This window comes from Tachypleus tridentatus, chromosome 12, assembly GCF_004210375.1.
Source record: "Tachypleus tridentatus isolate NWPU-2018 chromosome 12, ASM421037v1, whole genome shotgun sequence".
Classification (NCBI taxonomy): domain Eukaryota; kingdom Metazoa; phylum Arthropoda; class Merostomata; order Xiphosura; family Limulidae; genus Tachypleus; species Tachypleus tridentatus.
The window spans coordinates 115,658,325-115,674,582 of NC_134836.1; the positions used below are offsets into that span (position 1 = coordinate 115,658,325).

A 16,258-nucleotide genomic window follows, 5' to 3' on the forward strand; every position below is an offset into this window, starting at 1 on the left:
ATTGTTTTTATACATCTGGGAAATGCGTTGATAAGATTAAAGAGGTCGCGAGGCCTAAATTACATTGATTTTCATAAGTTTTTTGTTTGTTTTTTTATAAAAATATACTTCGGTAGTGGGGAAAATATTTTCTAAATGGAAAAGGTTTTCAATTTAGAAAACATAAATGCGTGTTGTTGTTGTTTTCCTAACATTCGCACTAAATAACAAGTTGGAGAAAAGTCGAAACATTTCAATTATTTGGAATTTGTACGTTTGATACTCATAAGAACTTTCGGGATATAAACTAATAACATAAGAAAAGAACTGGAAGAAAGACCAACCAAAATTAATCATAAAATTAATTTAAGAAACATAGGTTTATTTTCTTACCAGTCCGGCATGGCAAGGTGGGTTTAGGCATTCGACTCATAATCTGAGGGTCGCGAGTTCGAATCCCCACCGAACCAAACATGTCCGCCATTTTCGCCGTGGAGGCGTTATAAGTCAAGGTCAATCCCACTGTTCGTTGGTAAAATAATAGCCCAAGAGTTGGGGGTGGGTGATGATGACTAGCTGCCTTCCCTCTAGTCTTACACTGCTAAATTAGGGACGGCTAGCGCAGATAGCCCTCGTGTAGCTTTGTGCGAATTTCAAATTTCAAAATAAGACAAAATAGGATAACAAATCAGATACTCCCCACTCTAGTTTGGGAAAGTTGAAAATTAGAGAATTAATATTATTTTTAGTTTTTTATTCAATAAAGCGTCAGGGATTTATAACTTACATTAGGTCTATCACAACTAGACACTTTTGTTTCACTCGTTTATCAGAAAGTAAAGTAAAATTCTTACCAGGTCTATCACAACTAGACACTTTTGTTTCACTAGTTTATCAGAAAGTAAAGTAAAATTCATACCAGGTCTATCACAACTAGACACTTTTGTTTCACTAGTTTATTAGAAAGTAAAGTAAAATTCATACCAGGTCTCTCACAACTAGACACTTTTGTTTCACTAGTTTATCAGAAAGTAAAGTAAAATTCATACCAGGTCTCTCACAACTAGACACTTTTGTTTCACTAGTTTATCAGAAAGTAAAGTAAAATTTACACCAGGTCTCTCACAACTAGACACTTTTGTTTCACTAGTTTATCAGAAAGTAAAGTAAAATTCATACCAGGTCTCTCACAACTAGACACTTTTGTTTCACTAGTTTATTAGAAAGTAAAGTAAAATTCATACCAGGTCTCTCACAACTAGACACTTTTGTTTCACTAGTTTATTAGAAAGTAAAGTAAAATTCATACCAGGTCTCTCACAACTAGACACTTTTGTTTCACTAGTTTATCAGAAAGTAAAGTAAAATTCATACCAGGTCTCTCACAACTAGACACTTTTGTTTCACTAGATTATCAGAAAGTAAAGTAAAATTCATACCAGGTCTCTCACAACTAGACACTTTTGTTTCACTAGTTTATCAGAAAGTAAAGTAAAATTCATACCAGGTCTCTCACAACTAGACACTTTTGTTTCACTAGTTTATCAGAAAGTAAAGTAAAATTCATACCAGGTCTCTCACAACTAGACACTTTTGTTTCACTAGTTTATCAGAAAGTAAAGTAAAATTCATACCAGGTCTCTCACAACTAGACACTTTTGTTTCACTAGTTTATCAGAAAGTAAAGTAAAATTTACACCAGGTCTCTCACAACTAGACACTTTTGTTTCACTAGTTTATCAGAAAGTAAAGTAAAATTCATACCAGGTCTATCACAACTAGACACTTTTGTTTCACTAGTTTATCAGAAAGTAAAGTAAAATTCATACCAGGTCTCTCACAACTAGACACTTTTGTTTCACTAGTTTATTAGAAAGTAAAGTAAAATTCATACCAGGTCTCTCACAACTAGACACTTTTGTTTCACTAGTTTATTAGAAAGTAAAGTAAAATTCATACCAGGTCTCTCACAACTAAACACTTTTGTTTCACTAGTTTATCAGAAAGTAAAGTAAAATTCATACCAGGTCTCTCACAACTAGACACTTTTGTTTCACTAGTTTATCAGAAAGTAAAGTAAAATTCATACCAGGTCTCTCACAACTAGACACTTTTGTTTCACTAGTTTATCAGAAAGTAAAGTAAAATTCATACCAGGTCTCTCACAACTAGACACTTTTGTTTCACTAGTTTATCAGAAAGTAAAGTAAAATTCATACCAGGTCTCTCACAACTAGACACTTTTGTTTCACTAGTTTATTAGAAAGTAAAGTAAAATTCATACCAGGTCTCTCACAACTAGACACTTTTGTTTCACTAGTTTATTAGAAAGTAAAGTAAAATTCATACCAGGTCTCTCACAACTAAACACTTTTGTTTCACTAGTTTATCAGAAAGTAAAGTAAAATTCATACCAGGTCTCTCCCAACTAGACACTTTTGTTTCACTAGTTTATTAGAAAGTAAAGTAAAATTCATACCAGGTCTCTCACAACTAGACACTTTTGTTTCACTAGTTTATCAGAAAGTAAAGTAAAATTCACACCAGGTCTCTCACAACTAGACACTTTTGTTTCACTAGTTTATTAGAAAGTAAAGTAAAATTCATACCAGGTCTCTCACAACTAGACACTTTTGTTTCACTAGTTTATCAAAAGTAAAGTAAAATTCATACCAGGTCTCTCACAACTAGACACTTTTGTTTCACTAGTTTATTAGAAAGTAAAGTAAAATGCATACCAGGTCTATCACAACTAGACACTTTTGTTTCACTAGTTTATCAGAAAGTAAAGTAAAATTCATACCAGGTCTCTCACAACTAGACACTTTTGTTTCACTAGTTTATCAGAAAGTAAAGTAAAATTTACACCAGGTCTCTCACAACTAGACACTTTTGTTTCACTAGTTTATCAGAAAGTAAAGTAAAATTCATACCAGGTCTATCACAACTAGACACTTTTGTTTCACTAGTTTATCAGAAAGTAAAGTAAAATTCATACCAGGTCTCTCACAACTAGACACTTTTGTTTCACTAGTTTATTAGAAAGTAAAGTAAAATTCATACCAGGTCTCTCACAACTAGACACTTTTGTTTCACTAGTTTATTAGAAAGTAAAGTAAAATTCATACCAGGTCTCTCACAACTAAACACTTTTGTTTCACTAGTTTATCAGAAAGTAAAGTAAAATTCATACCAGGTCTCTCACAACTAGACACTTTTGTTTCACTAGTTTATCAGAAAGTAAAGTAAAATTCATACCAGGTCTCTCACAACTAGACACTTTTGTTTCACTAGTTTATCAGAAAGTAAAGTAAAATTCATACCAGGTCTCTCACAACTAGACACTTTTGTTTCACTAGTTTATCAGAAAGTAAAGTAAAATTCATACCAGGTCTCTCACAACTAGACACTTTTGTTTCACTAGTTTATTAGAAAGTAAAGTAAAATTCATACCAGGTCTCTCACAACTAGACACTTTTGTTTCACTAGTTTATTAGAAAGTAAAGTAAAATTCATACCAGGTCTCTCACAACTAAACACTTTTGTTTCACTAGTTTATCAGAAAGTAAAGTAAAATTCATACCAGGTCTCTCCCAACTAGACACTTTTGTTTCACTAGTTTATTAGAAAGTAAAGTAAAATTCATACCAGGTCTCTCACAACTAGACACTTTTGTTTCACTAGTTTATCAGAAAGTAAAGTAAAATTCACACCAGGTCTCTCACAACTAGACACTTTTGTTTCACTAGTTTATTAGAAAGTAAAGTAAAATTCATACCAGGTCTCTCACAACTAGACACTTTTGTTTCACTAGTTTATCAAAAGTAAAGTAAAATTCATACCAGGTCTCTCACAACTAGACACTTTTGTTTCACTAGTTTATTAGAAAGTAAAGTAAAATGCATACCAGGTCTATCACAACTAGACACTTTTGTTTCACTAGTTTATTAGAAAGTAAAGTAAAATTCATACCAGGTCTATCACAACTAGACACTTTTGTTTCACTAGTTTATCAGAAAGTAAAGTAAAATTCATACCAGGTCTCTCACAACTAGACACTTTTGTTTCACTAGTTTATTAGAAAGTAAAGTAAAATTCATACCAGGTCTCTCACAACTAGACACTTTTGTTTCACTAGTTTATCAGAAAGTAAAGTAAAATTCATACCAGGTCTATCACAACTAGACACTTTTGTTTCACTAGTTTATTAGAAAGTAAAGTAAAATTCATACCAGGTCTCTCACAACTAGACACTTTTGTTTCACTAGTTTATTAGAAAGTAAAGTAAAATTCATACCAGGTCTCTCACAACTAGACACTTTTGTTTCACTAGTTTATTAGAAAGTAAAGTAAAATTCATACCAGGTCTCTCACAACTAGACACTTTTGTTTCACTAGTTTATCAGAAAGTGAAATATAATTCACACCGGGTCTATCACAACTGGATATTTTTATTTTACTCGTTTATTAGAAAATGAAGTTTTATACTTGTAGAGTTTTTATGTGTGTGTCTTTTAGGCTTAGCTGAAGGTACAGCAACCTAAATGTTAGTAATAAGCTAGAAGGCTTGTTTAGAATAAGCAGTTGTTTATTTTTTATTTTAATCATGAGTCTCTAATTTAGTAGTGTAAGATTAGAGGGAAGGCAGCTAGTCATCACCACCCACTGCTAACTCTTGGGCTATTATTTTACCAACGAACAGTAGGATTGACCTTGACATTATAACGTCTCAATGGATAAAAGGGCGGACATGTTTGGTTTGGTGGGGATTCGAACTCGCGACCCTCAGTAAAGAGTTTGGAACGTTAACGTAATTTATTTGCTCGCAGATTAAAATATAAAAAAAACAAACAACATTATAGCATTTTTCATAGTGGCACATGTAGTAGAACAGAACAAGTACAGATGTATGTAACGCACAGAATAAAAATAGTCTTATACGTAGTTTATATCACACCATCAGAAGTTGCTTTTAAAATTAAAACTAACAAATACATCTGCATTTATCAAATTTATGGATTGATTTATTTTTTGTGTAACTAAAGCAAATTAATAATAATGATTACGTCCACATAAACAGTTAATATTACCTACATTCCATTTTAGAAACTATATCACCATATTTTAATTATAACCATGGTTAAACATCTCAGTCGAGTAGGCTAAGTAACTCGAATACAAGTATCTGAATAAATTTTTTTTAAAAATGGTAATTCAAACTTGGAAAGAGATAACTTTAAAATGTAATGAGAGGAAGGGTTATTAAAGGGAATATTTAAAACAAACTTGATGTGTCGTGAACAGAGAATTTGGTGGTGTATCTGTTACAGTGGTAGGCTTAGTCAACCAGCGACAGCACGCTATAGACTGTGATGTTAATTACCGGCTTATTAACGGTTTGAATGAAGCGTATGACGCTTCGTTGAATAATGTTTACCTACGCAATTTCACGTAGGTCGTTTGTGTAGAATTTTCGAATCTTACTTAGACTAGTATCAATGTTACAACCACGTAGAAGCCAGTAGACTTCCCAGAATGCACGAGGCGTTAGGAATGGTAATGCCATGAAAATATGTAAATATTTTATTACATTCATTCCTTTGCCTTTGACACTCTAACAACCTTTGGTTTAAAATGGAACAGTTAAAAATAACCTTTTGTTTCTGATTGTTTATATCAATAAAAACGTAAAATAAACAATGTAAAGGTGAGTCAAGATGGCTGAACGTTCAGACCTGGCTACTGGAATAGAGCTCGGCGAGATTCCCCTTCAATCGTGAGGTTTACTTTCATTTTAGTGATTTTTCAAACGTTCTTCCATTTTTCCAGGTATTTCTACATGGAAACACCGTACTAATGTACCTTAAAAACATCTCCAAAATGATTGGCTTCCAGATTTTGAACCCGGATGGAAACGTGATTGAAGTCTCGATAATAGAAACCAGATGGAATCCTCAGTAGCCGCTTCAGTGAAATACTCTTAGGCAAGATTAGAGAAAATGAATTTATGAGGTCCTTCTTTATTAGTTATACTTAAGTACACAAGCAATACCAAGTGTGGGGCGCGTGCATCCTCGATTTAATTTTATTACTTATCAGGATCTCTACCAGTCTACCCTCAAACTGAGAGCCGTTTTATCAGTCGCTAAATACAGAGGAACATAATAGTGCTTTACAGGTGTTGATAGTTTATACTAGTTTAAACTAACATCATAGAGACAGGTAACTGTAGCAGCTAATGAGTTTTAAGGTAATGTTGATAACCTAGAGACAGTGACTGTAACAAGTTAGCCGGTGCTCACCACCTAGAGAGTCTATAGTATGAGTTTTACTATCGACCTCATAGGAACATTCCTCTTTGTTTGTAGTTAATGAGGTTATTGTCTGATTATGAAAATGTTCCTGTTTATGTAGTTAATGAGGTTATTGTCTGATTCTAAGAATGTTCCTGTTTTTGTAGTTACTGAGGTTATTGTCTGATTCTGAGAATGTTCCTGTTTATGTAGTTAATGAGGTTATTGCCTGATTCTAAGAATATTCTTGTTTTTGTAATTAATGAGGTTATTGTCTGATTCTGAGAATGTTCCTGTTTTGTAATTAATGAGGTTATTGTCTGATTCTGAGAATGTTCCTGTTTCTTTGGTTAATGAGGTTATTATCTGATTCTCAAAACATTCCTGTTTTTCGTAGTTAATGAGGTTATTGTCTGATTCTGAGAACAGCTTTTGTTGTCCTCTGCTACACTCCTGTTTTTATATATTCTTCGTTACTTGTCCAGTTTATGCAACCCTATAAGTTTCTTTTGCACAGAAGTCCTGAATGAGTTCATTTATCGAAGTTCCTGTCGCTGATTTCAACGTTCTTTTCAATGCTTAAGATAATGTGAAGTTCAATGTATAATTCGATTCGTCACTAGTCACTGCTTTCTACTGGTTTCGGGGAATTCCAAGCCCAATAACTAACCCTTTACAAGGACAAACTAGACTGTAGTGGTGAACGATAAATACAGGTTTGTTTATTTTCGTTTGTCATTTACTCACTACACTAAACATATACTTATAACGTCCTTTGATATATGTACGTTTATATTAGATACATTATTGTTATTTTGAAGACAAGCCGTTTCAGAAACTAATAACAACTACGAAACCCAATCCATATTTATATCTCTCACAGCTACAGTCCTAATGCTGAGTGAAAGCAAAGAATAATACATTATAATTCCACAACTACAATATATCGGTTATGTTTAATACTGGTGTTCCGTCTACCACTAGGTCTGATGCGACATGTTAAGATGTGAACTCGAACAAGGAAGTGTACAGTACATTTTTATCAGTTTTATGACATTTATTCTCCAGTTTGAAGAGAGGAATGCAAACTGGAGACATTCTGAAGTTTGACAAGTTTGTGTGTTTTGTGGTGGTGGGGTTGTCTGGTAGTTCTTACAGCCTGCAAGAAAATAAATGAGCCATATTTGTTTGTTTGTTCGAATTTCGCGCAAAGCTACTCGAGGGCTATCTGTGCTAGCCGTCCCTAATTTAGCAGTGTAAGACTAGAGGGAAGGCAGCTAGTTACCACCACCCACCTCCAATTCTTGGACTATTTTTTTTTTACCAACGAATAGTGGGATTGACCATAACATTATAATGCCCCCACGGCTGAAAGGGCGATCATGTTTGGTGCGACCGGGAGTCGAACGCCTTAACCCGCCTGGCCATGCCGGGCCAAATGAGCCATGTTTTATTTAGTATGATAATAACAAAAAATCAAGTTAATATTCACATAATAAACAAATGTAAATACGAATAATAAACAGAAACAGAGAAGGTAAGGTTTCGAGCGTCGATCAACCATCATCTCAAATAAACAAATTATTTAACATGTTAAAAGGAATCGGAAAGAACGCAATGTTTACTACATCATAATGAAGGTAAGGTTAGAGCGACAACCTACCACAACCACGATGGTTGACCTGTTAGAGCGACAACCTACCACAACCACGATGGTTGACCTGTAACCTACCACAACCACCATGTTAAACTCGTCTTTCTTTTGGGTTTATTTATCGGTTCTTCTACGACCTTCTATTAAACATCCGGTTTTTCTACGTACAGTCAATGCACTATCATTGTTTGTGTGGGTTATCTGATTTATTTCAGTTTCTTATCTGTAGAATCAATTTCCAACAAATTACCACAGTAACGTAACAACTGTTTTTTTTTTTTTCAACGTTCGTAATTCAAGCAAGTGGTTACTACTGACTTCCACTATGATATAATTTCACAACAATAAGTTAATTACTAGCTACGTACTTCGGATGGTAATGAAAACAAAACATTAGAAAGTTTGTTCACAAGAAATCAGAATTTGAAACGTATATCAAAAGATGAAATGTTGGAAAACAGCAGCCAATAGCAGCACAAAAACTTCGTATTTTGAATAAGAGTTCAAAGTAAAAATAAAACTAATTAATATATAACTGAGAGGGATTAAAAACCTGACATGTGAAAGATCAAAACGGAATTCCTAAAGGCTTAAATCATTGTATTCATACAGAAGGTAAAGACACTTTATGAAAACATTATTTTAATCACTTTCAGCTACTATGAATAAATTGTAATTTTTTTCCCACAAATTTTATCAACCTATGTTCGAGTTACGTTGTCGCAAGGTAGTTGTTTTTAAAATTATTTATAATAAAAATTAATTATGAATTCCTTAATTCAGAGGGCACCACAATTAAATAAAAAGGGAATATAAGGCATGAACAAATCCTTGTTATTACAACTGTGATTCGTTATTCACGGGTTACTTTCTATTGGGCCCAACATGGCCAGGTGGTTAAGGCACTCGACTTATAATCCGAGGGTCGCAGGTTCGAATCACGGTCACACCAAATATATTTGCCCTTTCAGCCATGAAGGTGTTATAATGTAATGGTCAATCCCACTATTCGTTGATAAAAGAGTAGCCCAAAAGTTAACGGTGGGCGTTGATTACTAGCTGTCTTCCCTCTAGTCTTACACTGCTACATTAGGGATGACTATTTTTAATAACCTATAACCGTTTTTGTATAAATATTCTAAATGACTAAAGGCAGGTGTGTCAGTAGAAAGAGGGCTTAGAGAAAACATGATATCTACTTATTAGTCCTTTTGATACATATCGTGTAATTTTTTCTTCTAATTGGTTTTCTAATTTAGTACAAAGCTAACGACATTTGACGTAAGCAGCATCATAAACATATGGAAGATTCACCTTGAAGAAAATAACAATATGGAGAGATTACTTAGAGGAAAACAACAATATGAAGAAATTACCTACAGATAACCTAGAAGTCAACAGCAATATGCAAAGATTACCTTTAGATAACCTGGAAGTAAACATCAATATGAAGAGAATGTCTGTAGATAACCTAGAAGAAACATCAGTATGAAGAGAATGTCTGTAGATAACCTAGAAGTAAACAACAATATGAAGAGAATGTCTGTAGATAACCTAGAAGTAAACATCCGTATGAAGAGAATGTCTGTAGATAACCTAGAAGAAACATCAGTATGAAGACAATGTCTGTAGATAACCTAGAAGTAAACAACAATATGAAGAGAATGTCTGTAGATAACCTAGAAGTAAACATCCGTATGAAGAGAATGTCTGTAGATAACCTAGAAGTAAACATCAATATGAAGAGAATGTCTGTAGATAACCTAAAAGTAAACAATAATATGAAGAGAATGTCTGTAAATAACCTAGAAGAAACATCAGTATGAAGAGAATGTCTGTAGATAACCTAGAAGTAAACAACAATATGCAGAGAATGTCTGTAGATAACCTAGAAGTAAACAACAATATGCAGAGAATGTCTGTAGATAACCTAAAAGTAAACAACAATATGCAGAGAATGTCTGTAGATAACCTAGAAGTAAACATCCGTATGAAGAGAATGTCTGTAGATAACCTAGAAGTAAACAACAATATGCAGAGAATGTCTGTAGATAACCTAGAAGTAAACAACAATATGCAGAGAATGTCTGTAGATAACCTAGAAGTAAACAATAATATGAAGAGAATGTCTGTAGATAACCTAGAAGAAACATCAGTATGAAGAGAATGTCTGTAGATAACCTAGAAGTAAACAACAATATGAAGACAATGTCTGTAGATAACCTAGAAGTAAACAACAATATGAAGACAATGCCTAGGGATAAACTAGAAGTAAACATCTGTGATTGGAGCTATCAGGATATTTTTCCTACAGTAAATTCTGTAGATTAGGTATATTCTCAGAACGTGCTGATTATAAATGATTTATTCTAAACAAATATTAAAAATGATATTATTATTTCTTTGTAATCATGTGCGCGATTCAGTTGTCTACATGAAGACAAGAAAACCAGGAATCAATAAACATCTCAGACCCTCCAGGCTTGTCTGCTTCAACTTGGCCATGTCACTTTATTTATCTGGTAGTAAACATTTCCACCAGAGTTCTAAAAGTCACAATGAACCAGGCTAGCGTGGCCACTCAACTCACACGAACACCACGCACCAAACGTCGTGTATTATCCTTACCACGTGACGTCTCAAGTCTCTTATTGCCGAATCGGTACATTTTGATCTTAAAGTGGTCCAGTTGGAGTGTTCTAGCCAAAACTTATGGGCGAGAATGGATCGAAGGCGCATTATTACACCTCTGGATAAAACTTCCCGCGTGAGTTTCTTCTTTTTTTTGTAAACTAACAAACGCAGAGATTTCACATGAGAAAAAACTTGATGATAATTGCAGGTCCCTCATCCTGTCCGTAAGAGACTCTGAACATGCTGAGCTTACAAGAGCCAAAACAAAGACTTTACAAGGTCTTTAACATAAATATATATATTAAATGTCATGTTTTGGGCTTACGCATAAAGAGAAACGCAAAAGGGACGTTTGTGCCATTGCATATTAATTTTGAAACATAGTTTTCATATCAACAGAATAATAATAAAATGAATAACCAACAGATTTTTACCAACAAGTTCGGTCAGATTATAGAAAGATCGGCTTCTAGTATTGCTGTAATAGTAATGTGCGTTTGATAACACCCTAACACATCGTTACTTACTGACCTAATACGGGTTTCCACTAAAAACTATTTATAATAACATTTTTGCTTTGTGCGTGGCTGCCGACGGGGCCTTTCGTAAGTACCCAATGGGAAATATACAACGTGTTCATTGAAAGTATTTACATCAGTCGATTATGAAAACAACAACAACGCTGTGTTTGGTGTTGTATGAAACTATACTTAAAGTACTTCTCAACTAATTTTCAGGACTTAATTACAGAATCTAATTAATATTCACTAAATCGGTGTTCTTGTGACAAACGTGTATATAAAACACTACAAATTTCACTATTTAACACCGCGAGTTCACTATATAAAACTGCAACTTTTACGGTATTAATGAAATCTTGTATTGCACACTTTTATCGACGTGTCAAACAGTCAATAAAATAATGACGGTCACACTGAACCTACATCACTTATGTAGTCAGTGGTCGGTCACATTGAACCTACATCACTTATGTAGTCAGTGGTCGGTCACATTGAACCTACATCACTTATGTAGTCAGAGGTCAGTCACACTGAACCTACATCACTTATGTAGTCAGTGGTCGGTCACACTGAACCTACCTCACTTATGTAGTCAGAGGTCGGTCACACTGAACCTACCTCACTTATGTAGTCAGAGGTCAAAGCGTGCTTTCTTTTGTCTCTTTTTTTTTTGCTATCGGACAAAAATAGTTACAATCAAGCTGGCACTGATTTAACGTGTATTATTGTAACCTGATTTTATGTGCATTATTGTAGCTTGATTTTATGTGTACTGTTATAACTTTATTTTATGTGTATTATTAAGGCTTTATTTTTGTGTGTATTATTGTAGCCTGATTTTTATGTGTATTGCCATAGTTTTTTTATGTATGTTATTATAGCTTTTGGCCCGGCATGGCCAAGCGTGTTAAGGCGTGCGAATCGTAATCTGAGGGTCGCGGGTTCGCATCCCGGTCGCGCCAAACATGCTCGCCCTCCCAGCCGTGGGGGCGTTATAATGTGACGGTCAATTCCACTATTCGTTGGTAAAAGAGTAGCCCAAGAGTTGGCGGTGGGTGGTGATGACTAGCTGCCTTCCCTCTAGTCTTACACTGCTAAATTAGGGACGGCTAGCACAGATAGCCCTCGAGTAGCTTTGTGCAAATTTCCAAAACAAACAAATTATAGCTTTTTATGTTTATTGTTACAGGTAGATGGGTCCTCCGCTAGTGCAGCGGTAAGTCTACGAATTTACAACGCTAAAATCAGGGGTTCGATTCCCCTCGGTGGACTCAGCAGATCGCCCAATGTGGCTTTGCAATGAGAAAACACACACACATATACTGCTGGATGGTTTATCAGTTATTATAAAGTAATCAAAACGAAATCGATGTTCACTGCTTCACAACCACCGTGTGCTAACAGATATCGCAATATTAACGTCAGACATTACAGTGGAGCGCCATTAAGCCGCAGACCAATTAACCGCGAAATCGCTTAAGCCGCTGTAGCAAGTCTTGTCCCAAAATTTTTGATGTATTAAATCTACTACCTGGCTTTTTAAAGTTTCTCACACTCTCATAACTCAGCATGAAACTAACTTTTTTGTTTATATTTGGTATGTTTTTAAAAATGTGAAATAAAATGGTTTGAAATGTATTTTATTTGTTTTTGCTTATTGTTTAACTGCCAGTTAATAAATTAGGTATTAAAAATTTAATAATTTATGCAACTGCGCAATATCGCTACCACGAGATTTAAAATGGTGGCCTGCATGTAACACGAGAAGACGAAATTTTACAAAAAAAAGGTTTATTTTATTGTAATATTTATATAATTAATAAATCTTAATCAAAATTGTGTTGTATATTTTATTTATTAAAAAGGGGAAAAGCGAACCATCGCAATGCATTGGTCGTTTGTGTTAAAACGGCACTTGTCAATTGTATCTGAATAGTCTATATATTAATATTATAATGATCACGCAATGGCCCGGATGAGGCTCCTCGGCGGAGCTGTTGGCGACTTCGGCTTTTCAGTCACAAAGGTTTAAGCCGCAGACCACTTAAGCCGCGGTTAAGCAGGTTGACCCCCCAAATACCGTGGCTTAACGGCGCTCCACTGTAGTTGAAGGTCTGTTTACAGATGGAACAGAAATATTTATCAAATTTCACATACAAAAACAGTCTTCTCTCTAGCGACCAGAAACAAACCGATTCTTTAATTTTCTTCAGTGGAGTTTCCCTGTTACCCGGCAATCAAAAAGTACCATCTAGCACGGGACACTGTTAGCCAATAAATTAGTACAATAAAAACAATGTATATTGTACCCTAGAAGTGATAATATTTATTGTACAAACACAGTATTTACCAGACTTATACCCAACCTTGTGAACAGTATTTTGAATTTAAGTACAAAGCTGCACTATGGGCTATCTGTGTTCTGCCCACCATGGGTATCGAGACTCGGTTTCTAGCATTTTAAGTCCTTAGACATACCTCTGTTCCAGTGGGGGAGGGGTTTAGTAAATAGATATGATAGTGCAGTTTTAAGGGTTAGACCTTGTTTAATGTAAACCAACTGAAAGACAATTGTATCAAATACCAAAATTTTGCTAGCAACGCTAAACATAGAAATAACACGTGAGCACAAAAATGAATTAATTATTGTTTTCCTAACTCTTTAGATAACATAAAACTATTGGTTAAAACAAAGTCAAGCTTGTTTGAACTGAGAGATTAGAGGGAAAGTAAGCTGATTAAAAGCACCCACCGCCAACTTCCCCGTCAATCTAATTATACACGCACGATTTTGTAACTATGGGAAGCGATGCTTGGACTTTCGGATTCATAGTCCAACACACTAACTGATATAGTCCACCCCAGGCCACTTTCCAAAGAAGCGAATTACCATTTGATACCAGTTTCAAAATAACCTATTTTATCTAGTTATTACACGTACTAATTTAATCAGTGTCGTGATTTTTTCAGTCCTCTTCAGATTACAATAAAGTGATTTCATTTTAGTCAAACATAAAAAGCATGACAAGACATACTATTGGTACGAACGTGCTTTGTAGTCACTATGAGAGAAACCCATACACTAGGTAGGTGAAGTGAAGGAAACGTGTCATTGGCCACTGTTCAGTTGTTCTCATTATGTAACAGATAAATATACTTAGTGTTCCGAAAATTGTTTAGTTTCGAATTCTGAGTTCAAGTTTCTTACTCCAACTATCCAGTGACTACAAAGCATGTTCACACCAACAGTATGTTTGATACGCTGTGATAAAGGTCTAGCTTATCTCTGGTTAACTTGAGTTCAGGGTTACTCATGAGAAGTGGAATTCTCCTAAAGTGTAGGTTGAACTGGACCTCCCTTGAACTTAATACTTCCAGATCAAACACGTTTCAGAATACCTAGTTTATATATTACAAGAGGTCTGGTTTACGGGGCTCCAACCTTGTATCCCATCTAAGAGATTGTAAGTTGGCGAGAATTTTTTCTTTGTGCTTACGTGTAGGGGAGATATGGTCACAAAACTCTGTTCTGGACACATCGTTTTCTTCGTTAAGGAATTTTACATACCCTTCAAAGAGAGATCAGATGTCTGTAGAAGGAAGCACACCGTCTACACAACACAACAACAACAGTTTGCGCATCAATGAGCTAGAAGACAAGTTGTTAACATCGTGTCTTAAACTTTGGCAGCCAATGGGTCAACTTTTCTGTTATAAAATTTTATCTTGTTTGTTTTTTAATTTCGCGCAAAGTTACACAAGGGCTATCTGCGCTAGCCGTCCCTAATTTAGCAGTGTAAAACTAGAGGGAAGGCAGCTGATCAGCACCATCCACCGCCAACACTTGGGCTACTCTTTTACCAACGAATAGTTGGATTGGCCGTCACATTATAACGTACCCATGGCTGAAAGGGTAAGCATGTTTGGTGTGACGAGGATTCGAACCTGCGACTCTCGGACTACGAATCGAGTGCCTTAACCACCTGGCCATGCCGGACCCATTATAAAGTACCCTAAATATATTGTTCTTTATGACTTGTTCGAGTTTCTCAGTTTTAAAGTAAAATGAAATGTCTCACTAGATCTTAGAACTGATAGTAATATAATATTCATAATTTGATCGGTGATAATTTGATCCGACAGATTTAAGAACAAAATTATAAGAGTGATTAAAACATAAAACAAAAAGTGGAACATTAATAACATTTATTTAGTAACAGATGTGTTCCTCTTATTTCTTATACAGTTTATCGCTAAAACAAAAAGTATTTGGATCTGAAGTTGCCATGCAAACTTACACGAGGGAAAGGCCACTAGTCATGAACAGCACCTATCGCGAGCTCTTGGACATCTATTGTCTATTGAAATAGTGGGATTGGATAGTCTCTCTAATACACGTCCTAAAGGGACCAAAGTTCGAACATTTTGTTTTTTGAGTATTTGTTGTGACAACGGGACGCGACCATTGAATCTTTAGATTCACAGTTCGGGCATGCAAACTTCTTAGCTACAACTGGTCACGAAAACAGAAATATTAACTGTATAGTTAAAAGATCAAATACAAATGAACTAACTTTCTCACCCTTTTGTTGATCAAACCAAAAGATTTAAATTTTCTATAAGAATCATTATTCAGATTATGGTGATGTTAAGCCTATCTTATTGTTGGATAAAATCACCAAACTTAGTGCAGCTCTAATTTATGGAAAATATAATATAATATTTTGTGGAACTTGCACAGTTTGATAATTTTGTTACCATGATCTTCAGGTTAAATGTTGTGTTATACTCAAAAACAGATTATCAAACAATTTTACACAAAACACCAAAAATATTTCGCTTTCCATTTTTGTGAATAGGAATATGAAATAAAACGAATAATTAAGCTGACTAATTTGTCACCTTATCAGCGAAAGTTATTCGTGTACTTATATGTAATTATAAAAGTACAGCCCAGCTTCAAACGTAAGAACATCGTCATAGCCTAGGTTCAAACGTAACGACATCATCACAGCCTTGAAATATTCGAAAATAATAATATACAAATATATCTTCCTGTTTGGGAACCGGAATAGAGACGTACAACCACCAAATGTTTCTTCCTTTAGAGAAGTTCAACCATCACCTGTCTCTTCCTTTAGAGAAGTTCAACCATCATCTGTCTCTTCCTTTAGAGA

At 34.8% G+C, this 16,258-nt stretch overlaps 1 long non-coding RNA gene across 7 annotated transcripts in view; it reads left to right on the forward strand.

Annotated features, from left to right (window-relative positions):
- The window catches only part of LOC143234457 (uncharacterized), a 44,887-nt gene extending 28,871 nt beyond the window's left edge, over window positions 1-16,016 (forward strand). For 4 of the 7 annotated variants that reach the window (XR_013018672.1, XR_013018675.1, XR_013018677.1 and 1 more), the window contains one exon: window positions 9,186-9,506. This is a non-coding gene — a long non-coding RNA (uncharacterized LOC143234457). Of the gene's footprint in view, window positions 1-9,185; window positions 9,507-15,327 lie in introns of those variants that run through there. The other 3 variants (XR_013018673.1, XR_013018676.1, XR_013018678.1) reach the window with 1 other exon arrangement.
- The last annotated feature ends 242 nt before the right edge of the window (window positions 16,017-16,258 follow it).